Genomic DNA, 12,381 nt, shown 5'->3' with positions numbered 1-12,381 from the left:
ATTCTGTCTAGGCCCAGCCAAATCTAAATGAAGATCTCTTCTGTGTGGTACCCATGAACTGTCATCCAACTTTTGTTTGAAGACCTCTATCGAAGGGACAATCACTATCCCTCATTTGGATAGCTCTAATTGTAAAGAAGTTTTACCTTATATGAAGACTAAATTTGCCACTGTGTTTTTCAATCATTTTACTCCTAGTGCTTTTATTCTCTGGAGCCATTCAGAGCAAGACTGATCCTACTTCTGCAGGACAACCCTTTAGTTACCTCAGAACAGCTATCTTATTCTTTGTAAGTCTGAATAAATATCCCTGTGCTTGAATTAGATGCCATCCACCAACCTCTTTAGTGTCAGATAAGAAAGAGCTGGGCCCAGAATTGAAGAGAACAGATTGGATTGCCTTTGGGAAATTGCACAATATTTTTAATGGCCTCATGCTTTTCCCTGAAGCAAAGCACCATCAATACTCTTCCAGTACTCCCCAGTGCCTAAGAATCTTGGAATACCACAATTTCTGAAGAATTAAAGTTTTAGATCATCTAAAGGGCAATGGAGAAGGTACAGGGTAAGTTTGAGTAGGTGGCAACATGATACCAATGAAGAATTGTATAGAAACACTGTATAAATGTCACCAGAGATATGATCAGAAACAGAGGTGGGCCAGTGTTCTGGTGAGAGCAAGGAAGAGATGGACAACTCAGTGCATTCCGTTTGTCTCCCCACCACATCAAGAGTTTGGTCATTGGTTAGCTAGCCTCTGGAGAATTTATGGGAAGATATGGATTCTGTAATTTGAATCTGTTACCCTAAAAACTATGATTCTTAGAGCTCCACTCACTTCCTGTTGACATAGGATATAAATTGTGTGGAGTTCCGTCTCTCTCTCTCCCTCCTTCCTGTTGGGGCTTTGATGGAGCAGTGATTTTTGAGCAGGTAGAAAACTTAGTCATGTGGTGGTTCTATTTTGTCAGATAATAAACTTTTTTTTTTTAATTTTTTTTTTAAAAAACCCTTACCTTCCATCTTGGAATCAATACTGTGTATTGACTCCAAGGCAGAAGAGTGGTAAGGGTAAGCAATGGGGGTCAAGTGACTTGCCCAGGATCACACAGCTGAGAAGTGTCTGAGGTCAGATTTGAACCTAGGACCTCCCATCTCTAGGCCTGGTTCTCAATACACTGAGCTGCCCAGCTGCCCCCAATAAACTTTATAAAAATAATACTTGAAGGTATTGGACATTCATTTAAAATTTACATTATGGTGACTAGAAGTGGGGTTCAGAACCCTTAATTCTCTCTGAGTAGATTAGTTTGAAAAGAAACCATCACTCCCCCCAATTGGGAACTTTCTTTGGAGTTTTCCTGGCTATTGCTGCTGCCAATCTTGCCTCCCGGGGAGGGGGGCGGGGGTGCCCAGCCAAGCTCCTGCTCCTCCTCTTCCTACTACTGTTGTTGTTGTTACAGCTGCTGATTGCTGCTGTCAAGATAAGGAAGTATAAATCCCTCTTTCCCTTAACATTGCTAACACCTGAGTATTTGCTCAATGCTTGCCTTGGAAGCCCAGGTGTGTTTCCCTTAGGCAATAATTATCCTCCTAAAGGGTTTTTACCTGAGGAGACCTTCTACCCTCTTAACTCGATGTGTACATGGCAGGGGAATCAAACTGCTCCCTGGCATTTTTTACCCCTGGGGGGAGGGGAAGGAAGGTTACTCTTCCAGACTACAAACAGGAATAGAATTGCAAGCATGGCCCACTCTATGAAAGAGTGGTGCATCACCTATCTCAAACAGCTCCCAGTTTTAGGATATCTTTTCTTCCTACTGATCCTGGGAACACTGGTCCTTGGGATTGGCTTGGGTAATTCTGGGATTCAGGGGAAAAATTCATCTCCCTACACCCCCTTGCCATTCTGCCTTACCCAGTCTTCACAATATATCCAATATGGGATTCCTCCACACTATGTTCAGTGCAGAATTCTCCCTCAATATGGAAGATCCCAGAGGTGTGACTAAAAGGAACCTAGATAAATGATGATACTGGGGAGGGAAAAGAACCTTAAAGAGTCTGGAGGTGGATTTTAAGCCTTTTCAGACTCCATTATTTTATGAAAGTCTCTGTATCAGAATTAGAAAAAAGAACTCTTGAATTCAGTGTCTGTATCCTGTCACATATATTGTATTTTCTGATTGCTTGTTTTAAGATTTTATTTTGTTAAGTTCACATATTGGTTCTCATCTTTTATATTGTTACACTATGTCACTTAAAGTTACTGTGTTTTGACAATTAGCTATATGTGCTATTATTTTTTCTTTATTTGTACCTCCCCATATGACTGGACTGAAGAAAATACCATTGTAAAAATCCAGGAAAATTAAATTTATTTTAAAAGGCCTATAAACGTCTCATCCAGAAGGTGACCTCCACATTTGTAAAAATGTAGCAGGGGCAGCTGGGTAGCTCAGTGGAGTGAGAGTCAGGCCTAGAGACAGGAGGTCCTAGGTTCAAACCTGGCCTCAGCCACTTCCCAGCTGTGTGACCCTGGGCAAGTCACTTGACCCCCATTGCCCACCCTTACCAATCTTCCACCTATGAGACAATACACCGAAGTACAAGGGTTAAAAAAAAAAATGTAGCAGATGAGACATATAAATGTCTCATCTGGAAGGTGAAAGTTTTTCTGAGGGGCATAGTACCCCTAAATATCTCACCTCCACATTAAAATGGATGAGACATATGAAAGACATGCCTTTTAGAGCTATTACAGTCCCATGCTAAAGGAGGGAGCAAACTTAAGACATTTGGTTACACTGTGATGGGTTATAGTCTTATAAAAGTTTTCCTAAGGGGCACGGTACCCCTAAATGGCCCCCGAGAGGGAGTATTTCAGCCAAGATTGAAAGCCATGAGCTTCAGTGTCTACCTGAGTTGATCCGCGTGTTGGTCAACACTCTTCTCAGGGGGGATTGCATAATTGTCATAAAACTGAAAAATCTTTTGAAAAAAACATTCCAGGAAAGGGAGCTCGATAACTCTTCGAATCTAGAAGATGAATTGTTTGAAGAAGTCGCCTGAAGAAACCTCCACAGCATCAGAAGACTTAGAATGAACCATTGAGCATAAGTGATTGAACTGTGGGGGGTTATAACATTTATTTTGTATGTATACTCTTATGCCAAAGGGAACTGTCCCCTAATTGGCTTTTTGTCAATGTGCCTGGCAATCATTGGTTTGTTCTCTTTCCCTTTTTATTCCAAAATTATTGTAATTTATAAGTTGGTTATGTTTACATGATCCATTGGGAAGACTAGTCTCCCAAAGGATCCATGGGGGGATTGTGTAATTTGAATCTGTTACCCTAAAAACTATGATTCATAGCACTCCACTCACTCCCTGTTGACATAGACAGGATATAAATTGTGTGGAGTTCCGTCTCTCTTTTTCCTTCCTGTCAGGGCTTTGATGGAGTGGGGATTTTTGAGCAGGTGGAAAACTTAGTCATGTGGTTCTGTTTTGTTAGATAATAAATTTTATAAAAATAATACTTGAAGATATTGGACATTAATTTAAATCTTACAGGATGAGAAGAACCTAAATCCTTAAGTATGTGTCATATCCCTTTAGTTTGTTAAATCTTTAAGGACAAGGGACTGTGTGAGACCTCTCTCCATGTTGAGATCATGGTTTTATCGAATAATTGTAGTTTTACAGTCTGTGTTCTTCTAGGTACATTACTCTACATTTACCTGCAATTAAGTTTATCTGCCAGTTTTCTAACCACTGACTGATAAATAAATGCTTGTGATTGTTAACGTTGATAGTTCCATGATTTTTTGGGAGAAATTTGTCCCTGATCTTAACAATTAGGACTATCCAAAAGAGGATTGAGCCTTTTTAAGAGACTGTAAGCTCTCCATCATTGGAGGCAGCATGACTACTTATCTCAGGTGTTACAGAGAGTGTTTTGGAATAGGTGTGTCCCCCACCTTTCCCGTCCTTCTAAGATACCTACTCCTTTACCTCTCTACCCCCCTTCCTCTAAGTCTCTGTTTCATAGATGAACTGTCATCCAGCTTCTATACTCAGGTTTTTACGTTGTTCTTAGGTCAGCTTTTGACTCTCACTTGAAAAAAAGATTTCACATCACAATTTATTGTTTTCATTTTTCTAGTTAGGCTTTATAGCAGTGGTAACCAAACTTTTTTGGCCTACTGTCTCCTTTACAGAAAAAATACTACTTAGCCCCCTGGAAATTAATTTTTAAAAAATGTTAATAGCAATTAATAGGAAAGATAAATGCACCTGTGGCCATCACTGCCTCCCTGGATCGCTGCAGCACCCACCAGGGGGCAGTAGCACCCACTTTGGGAATCACTGCTTTGTAGCATATAGATCATTCAGTATAGTTGTGGAAATTTCAAGTTTTCATGTCAGGGAAGCAGACCAGTTAACCCCCAGAGAACACTTGATTTTGACCTTCATTTGCCAGGATCACAGAACATGTCCTGTTCCTATAAATGCTCTGGTTAAAATTCTGAAGAGACCATGCAATTATGAAGTAACTGTCATATCACAATAGAGTTTCCTAATGAGAAAATTGTTGACTTTTATTTCTTCTTCATGCTATAGAACTAGAGACATTGTGTTAGTTTTAAAAATGAACCTCTTAAAATTAGTGATTGGCATTGAAAATTCCCAGAATTGTACAAAACTTAAATACATATTTTAAATATGTTTTTTCTCACTTAAATAAACAAGGGATTACATTGTATCATTGTATTTAAAATGGTCATGCTAACACTGATTTTGCTCACTAAAAGATACTATAAATTAGCTATGTTTTTAAAACTGCCAACCTCTTGTTTTCCAGATTCCACATGTTAACTGAAGGAGGAAACTTTCTGGTCTTTCCATAGTGGAGAGGCAAGAGAAGAAACACCTTTTTCCCTCTACAGATATGACCTAAACCAGTTCTTCAGACTTATGCTGAGGCCATATGAATCACCACCAGCAGAAGCTTGCAGTCTTTATTAACAGAAGTGGCTGAATTCACCCAAGAGGGTATTTATAGTTTATCATTGACTCATGAATCCTGTGCCCAGTTGTGGTCATCTAGGCCTATAAATCCTTCCCTCACAGTACTCATCTGTAAGGCAGCAGGCCCACATGGTGCAGGGGTATGGAAAAGAAGTGGGGGGTAGGAGGTGTAACCAGAATATGCCATATGCCATACACACACACACACACACACACACACACACACACACACACACACAGGCACACACACGTACATATGTATGTATATTCACACACAAATGCATTACACATATACACACATGTGTACATGCATATATGTGTGTGTATAGCAGTAATTGCTCTTTGAAAAGAGATTAAGAGTTCTCAGAGGCTTGCCTCTGCTCTTTTGTACTCTGGATCAATCAGGTAACTACCCATAGGGAATATCAAAGCCTGATTAGCTTATTCCTGCTTCTATGAGTAGCCTAATTAACTCTTCTACCATGTCCCACCAACCTCCATTAACATAAGCTGGGAGCTTCTGACAAGCTTTTGCTATTTTCATAGTTCTCTTTAGTCTGAAAGATGAATTTTATAATTCCAGTCTGTTGTGACAAACTGGCCTCAAAAGCTATCTTCTCTTTAGGTTCCTCTGAAAATTTAAAGAGGCTGGGATGAGATCCTTAAAATACTGCAGATGAGAATTCTTTTGTCTTTGTTACAGCTAAATAAATAAAATTAGGTTTTGTATGTTAACTTTGTGGTGTCTCTTCATGCTATTCATAACTTTTTGATAATATGTAGTGTTTTACTTGACATTATATGTCTGATAGGTGGTAACATTTTGTAGTGCAGTCCTAAAAAGAAACAGTAGAAATTCTTAATACTTTGAACGTTATTCGTTCACATTTCTTTAGCCACTTGCCTTAGAAAAATATACTAGAGCCATTCTTTAAGAGATTTTCATAATTCAGTCTTTCAGGTAGGAGACCTTATCAAATAACATAGTCACCCTATATCAATTACAAGTTCCCACAGGCAAGTGGGTATCAATTTATGATTAAGGATTAAGAAATTAAAATAATTTTGATACTCTAATATTCAGAGAAAATCAGAATACTTACCAGTCCATCAAATATTTTATACTAGATTTCTCTTATTTCACAAGTACATAGAGTAAAATTCTTGCCAATGATTGTTTTCCTTTTGTTTTATTGAATCTGTCACTTCCCAACAATCTTGCCAATAGATATTTACTTTGTAACAAAGAATTAAGCAAAAACTTAAGTAAAACAAACTGACCTTGTCTGACAGTATGTGCTTCTGATGTTAATTGCCCAGGGTACTTTTCCCTACTTTCAGCCTTTTCATAATAAAGAAAAACAGTTAAACATAAAATAAAATAGTTGCTGCTGTCAGTGTCTTCTCTCATCTCCATCAGTATCCTGCTTCTGGTGGGAATAAGAAGGGACAATATTTAGTCATCTGTCCTCCGAAATCAGTGCCACTCTCATGGCTTGTAGTCCAGTTTGTTGACTTTTGGTGTTATCTTCATTTATATTACTTAATCCAATCTAATAAACATTAATTAAATTCCTGCTGTGACCCCTCTGTTGAGCTAGTGATTTTTCAGAGGCAAAGATGAGTCTGATTCATATATGGGGAAATAGCCTATATAAAGACATTGACAGCATGAAATAAAGTGCCTAGTTCAGTGATAGTTTAGGCCAGAACATAAGAGATCTTATCTTGAAAGATAGTAGCATGCAATAAGTCTAAAAAGACAGATTGGAGCCTGACTGTGAAGAGCTCCAAATGCCAACCTGAAGAGTTAATAAGTATTTGGAAACAACTGAGGATTTTTGAGTAGCAGATATGTCAGATTTGTGCTTTAGGAAGATGATTTTAGTTCCCATATTGAGAGTGGTTTGTAGGTGATTCAGACTGGGCACTTGGAATTGAAGTAGGAGACTGTTGCAGAATATCTTAACCTAGATTGGTTGCCTTGTTAATGCAGAATTTTGGGAGGTGTTGTGGAGGGAGAACTGACAAGATTTTGGCCAATGACTGGGTATTGGAAGTGAGGGAGAAGAAAAAGGTGAGGGGAGAGAGACTGCTATTGATGTCCTTAAATCTTAACACCTGTCACATAAGTTCTTGGCACATAATAGGTAGTTTTTAAAAAAATGGTTGATTTACACAGATATAATTGAACCCAGATGTTAATGAGATGTTCAAGGGAGTATGAGAATGGAGGGCTCAGGACAGAGCTTTGGGAGACACCCACAATTAGAGGGTGTGCATAGCAATATACGAAACAGTCCCAACAAGTATGAAGGGAACAGAGAAAGGGTCAAGAAGGATGAGAACTGAAAATAGGACTTCCTATTATACTTAGCAATTAATAATTATAAACTTGGAGAGATCAGTTCTGAATTAAGTGGTGGAATTAGAAACCAGATTGAAAGGAATTTTGAAATGATTGGGCAATAAGGAAATGAAAGCAATCAATATAGATGGCTTTTTCTCAGAATTTGGCTTTCAAAATGATACAGGATAACTTGTGAAGGAATAGTATGAGAGAAATTTGAACATGTTTGTAAGCCCCATTCTATTGGCATTAGAGGAGTGGATATTTAAGGGCAAGGTTTTGCACCTCTTCTACCCAGAGAATCAAAAGAACAAGGGGAAAGATTGACTGTCAAGAAAGGATATGTTTTCAAAGATAAGCAAAGAGGAAAATAGGGGGCAAATAAAAGAAGGGAAGGAGGACAAGAATGAGCATTTATTAAGTTCCCTGTTCAGTTGTTTTAGTCACATCTGACTGTGACCCTATTGGGGGTTTTCTTGAAAGAAACACTGGACTGTTGCTGTTTCCTTCTCCAGTTCATTTTATAGATGAGGAAACTGAGGCAAATAGGGTTCCCAGGGTCACACAGCTAGTAAGTGTCTGGGACCACATTTGATCTCAAGAAGGTATCTTCCTGATTCCAGGTCTGGCACTCTATCCATTGCATCACCTAGCTGCCCCTATATTAAGCTCCTATTATATGCTAAACACTGTGCTAATAATAAGCTTTTTACAAATATCTTGTTCAAATTTTTGGTGACGTTGGGTTTCATGGTAGTGATGTCCTTTTCTCAGCAAAATAATGAGATGAGCTCCACTGCTGAGTTTGGTTGAAAGGGAGTACAAGAGAGGCTGAATGTGAAAAAAGAAGGTTCTGAATAACCTCTGGAGAGCATAATAGTTCATTATGGAAGAATAGGAGGATTTCTGTGCAGCATTGAGGATCTAGTTAGAGTGACATAATTTTATAGCATAGTCATTCAGGACCCTAACTTATCTAACTTCTGGAACTATTTATCAACACAAGGAGAATGCTTAGGATTGAGGCTTTGCAATGTAGGAATATTGATAGGATTAGTGAATAAGGGACTCAAGTGTTAATATAGTTGAACTGGTTAATTGAAGGGTTAAAAGGAAGGGGACAGAGCCCAAATTGATGGAGTAGCAGAAAGAAATATAGCTGAATTCTTTCCTACAGCTCCTTCAGAGACAGGTAGAAAATGTACCAGATTAATTTATGATCAGAAAGTGAAAAAAAAAAAAAAACAACAGAAAACTTTCTTAGCCCAGGCTAGGATAGGGGATACAGAATAGTGTGGATGCTGGGCATAGCGTCTAAGAAGGAACATCTATAATTCTATATAGAGCATTTCAGCTTCAGGTCAAGAAAAAGTCCCAGATCCAGCACAGAGAGACCTGAACTTGTACAGAGCAAAGTTGTCAGCTGGCAGCCCTGTTGCTTACAACCAAGTTTCCAGTCCCAGAACCTGGGCACATTGAGGAGGAGACCTATGTCTATGAGTAGAATTCCAGAGGGAAGTAGTTGTAGCTCATAAAGCTTCATACTAAGAAAGAAGTCTATTAGGAACAAATAGCAGCTATATGACTGACCCAGAGAGTGGGTGGGATCTCAGATCAGCAGCGGAATCCCAGAGCTCATAAGGTCAGCCCAGACACTCTCCTGGAATTATGCAGTCTGGCCAGCCCTAAAAAGTCTGAAGTCAGGATATAAGCTGAAAAGATGAGCAAACCAAAAAACCCTTAATTTCACCATATAAAGCTATTATGATGATAGGGATACTTAAAACAAACCCAGAAGGAGAGAAGGACTATAAAAGATTTATGAGGAAAAACTCAGCTTGGGAATAAAGTCCAACTAGAATTCTTGGAAGAGATGAAGAATGGGTTAAGAAGTTTCAAATGGGTTTTATAAATAAAATGAGAGGACTAGGAGAGCAAAATGGAAAAGAAATGAGAGCCATGAAAGAAAGAATTGGAAAAGGAACAGCTTGACTGAAGTACAAAATCTTGCCCAAGCAGCAAACTCCCTGAAAATTAGAATGGACCAAATATGTAATAACTGTCCATATGTTTGCAAAAATGTAATGAAATTAAGGTATCTTATAAAAGAGTAACTGACTTAGAAAAAAGATTGAGGAGAGACAATTTAAGAATCATTGGATTACCCGAATATGAGACTTCGTTTTCCCCATAGACAAGTAGGGCTAACCCTTGGTAACAACTATCTCCTGATTCATTGTTTATTACTTCCCTAACCTTAAAGGCAACAAAGCCTCCCAGGTGGAGTGGGAGCAGGCTCTTTTCCTGTGTCCCTCCCCGACCTGGAGCTTGTCCCTAGGCGGTTGTTAGAGAAACCTTGTATCCTCTGTCTTTTATAATCAACCCTGAAACTTAATAAACCCTCTTGTTATTTAGTCAAACCTTTTGCTAAATCATTGATTGAACGATAAAAGAGGGTTAAGGAGAGAGAGGAATTGTTTCTCTTTGGGTCCTGAGGGGAGCTGGAGGAGTCCATCTTGGAGGAAGTGGTGATCTCTAGACTTCCTCTGAGAAGCCCGTCTATTTCACAGACAGGGAAGAGCCTTGAGACTGTCTGTGTGAACTTGAGAAACTGACTAGAAAGCTCTCTAGTTAGTTTCAAACCATTTCTGACTGGCCCCAACCTTTTGTATGTAGAAGTTCCCATCCTACCTGGAAGGGTTCAGCCTGTTTCCCTTCAGTGTCCTCTGTCTCAAGCCTGTGTACCCAGTCTGTGTCTCCCTGTCACAGCTGCCTGCCCAACTACCTCATCCTCTCCCCTTGCCGCTCATTATACTTCATCGTCCTATATTTCCCTAAATTCAGCCATTCCCTTACATCTCTCCCACCACCTCAATCTACTACCTCCACTATTGCACCCTCCTTTACCACCTACTGACCTAGGGACCCACAAACCCCATCTACTTGCTTTCTTCCCTTATTACAAAGCCTAGACATTATTTCAAGAAATCTTAAAAGACAGCTCCCCTGGTCTCTTAAGAACAAGAGGACAAAATCAAAATTGAACCCACTGGTAACTTCCCAAAAGAATCTTAAATGAAAATTCCCAGCAACAGTGTTACCAAAATCCAGCATTTTCCAAGTCAGAGAAAAAATACTAAAAGCAGCCAGAAAGAATTCAGTTATCAAGAAGCCATAATCAGAATCACACATGATTTAGAAGCCCCTGCTGTTAAGGACTGGAAAGCTTGGAATATGGTATTCCAGAAAGTAAAAGACTTAAAACCAAGAAAAGACCAGGGCTGCATAGAAACTTTGAAGTACAAACAATGAGTGAAGAAAAACATGAAAAAATAAACATAAACGAACAGTCAAAAGGGTCTAAACAAAAGATAAATTGCATATAGTCAGTTTGATATGTAGAAATTATCAATATATTCCCTCTATAATCAGGAGTCATAGAGGAAGTCTAATTGCACAGAAGGCCCAAGAGTGGTGCTATTGTGTCTTAATCTTAAAAGAATGGAAAGAGAAGTTACACTTTGTAAATTCATACATTTTGTGAATATACTTTACACTTGCAAAAATGGACACCTTTACAAAAATCAAATAGATTTTAGGCCATAAAAACCTCACGAAAGTGCAGAAAAGCAGAAATAAATGCAATAAAAATTATATCAAAGGTTCACAGAAGAAATAATTTAAACCAACAGACTAACTTAATACTAAAGAATTTGTGGGTCAAAGAACAAATTATAGAAGTGATAATTTCATTAAAGATAATGGCCAAAAAAAATTAACATTCCAAAATTACTGGATTTAACACAGCAGTTCTTAGAGAAAAAGTTGTATTTCAACACTTTTATAACAACAACAAACAGATAAATGAATTGGGAATGAAATAAAAGGGTTTTTTTTTTCCTATTTTTAAATGTCAAAAAAATTAGCAAAATTGGAAACAGAAATAAAACTAGGAGCCAGTTTTTTTGAGAGGACCAATAACAAACTTCGTTAATTTGGTTAAAAAGAAGAGAGGATTATCAAATTACTAGAATCAAAAATGAAAAAGGAGAATTCACATCAAATGAAGAATAAAGGATTTTGTTAAAAATTTTTGCTCAACAAAATTAACAGCTTAATGAAATTGAATGTACTTTGGGATGAGATCATTATTATTACTTTTACTTAACTGTATAACTTTGTTATAAAAGACTTCCTGAAATGGATTTGCAAATGTAATATAAAACAAAAAAAAATCAATAAAACTTAAAAAAAGCACAGATTGGTACTGTAACACATTTCACTTGGCAAAGAAATGTGGGACAAGAAGGATAGTAGATAATAGAAATAATTCATCCCAAAGAAAACAAATTCATATGGGTATACAAAAATATAACAGCTCTTTTGTGGCAGCAAAGAATTAGAAACTCAGAGGATGTCATTGATTGGAAAATGGCTGAATAAGTTATGGTATATGAATGTGATGGAATACTATTATACTCTGAAATGATGATGGGAATAGGTTTAGAAAAATCTGGGAAGACTTTCATGAATTAATACATTGTGAAGCAAACAGAACCAGGAGAACACTATATATACACTGTGGCAAAAAGCTTTGAGAACTCTAACCATCTTGATGACATATCACAATTCCAGAGGACCTATGATAAAACATGCTACCTACCTCCTGATAAAAGGTGAAACATTTTTTTCTTCTCTTTTTTTATTTAATCAAAACTAAGACCAGTGTATAAACACAGCACACACACTTCAGATTATTCTTCATATTTGTGTTCATACCCAATGAAACTGTAGTCAGTAATGAAGTACATACAGCCTTTCCTTCCATCATTCAAAAAGAATCTTCAAAAAACAACCCTTACCTTCAGTCTTAGAATCAATACTGTGTATTAGTTCTAAGGTAGAAGAGTGGTAATGGATAGACAATGGGGGTTAAATGACTTGCCCAGAGTCACATAGCTAGGAAGTATCTGAGGCCAGATTTGAATCCAGGAAAA

General features: G+C 37.9%; 1 protein-coding gene across 1 annotated transcript in view; it reads left to right on the top strand.

Annotated features, from left to right (window-relative positions):
• Positions 1 to 5,251, top strand: part of CLNS1A (chloride nucleotide-sensitive channel 1A) — a 29,939-nt gene extending 24,688 nt beyond the window's left edge. Inside the window, exon 7 of the mRNA XM_044666002.1 lies at positions 4,868 to 5,251. The gene's annotated coding sequence lies outside the window, so the exon portion shown is untranslated. The remainder of the gene's footprint in view (positions 1 to 4,867) is intronic.
• The last annotated feature ends 7,130 nt before the right edge of the window (positions 5,252 to 12,381 follow it).

Source organism: Gracilinanus agilis, chromosome 3 (assembly GCF_016433145.1).
Source record: "Gracilinanus agilis isolate LMUSP501 chromosome 3, AgileGrace, whole genome shotgun sequence".
Classification (NCBI taxonomy): Eukaryota; Metazoa; Chordata; class Mammalia; order Didelphimorphia; family Didelphidae; genus Gracilinanus; species Gracilinanus agilis.
This window is presented reverse-complemented; position numbering and strand designations above follow the sequence as displayed.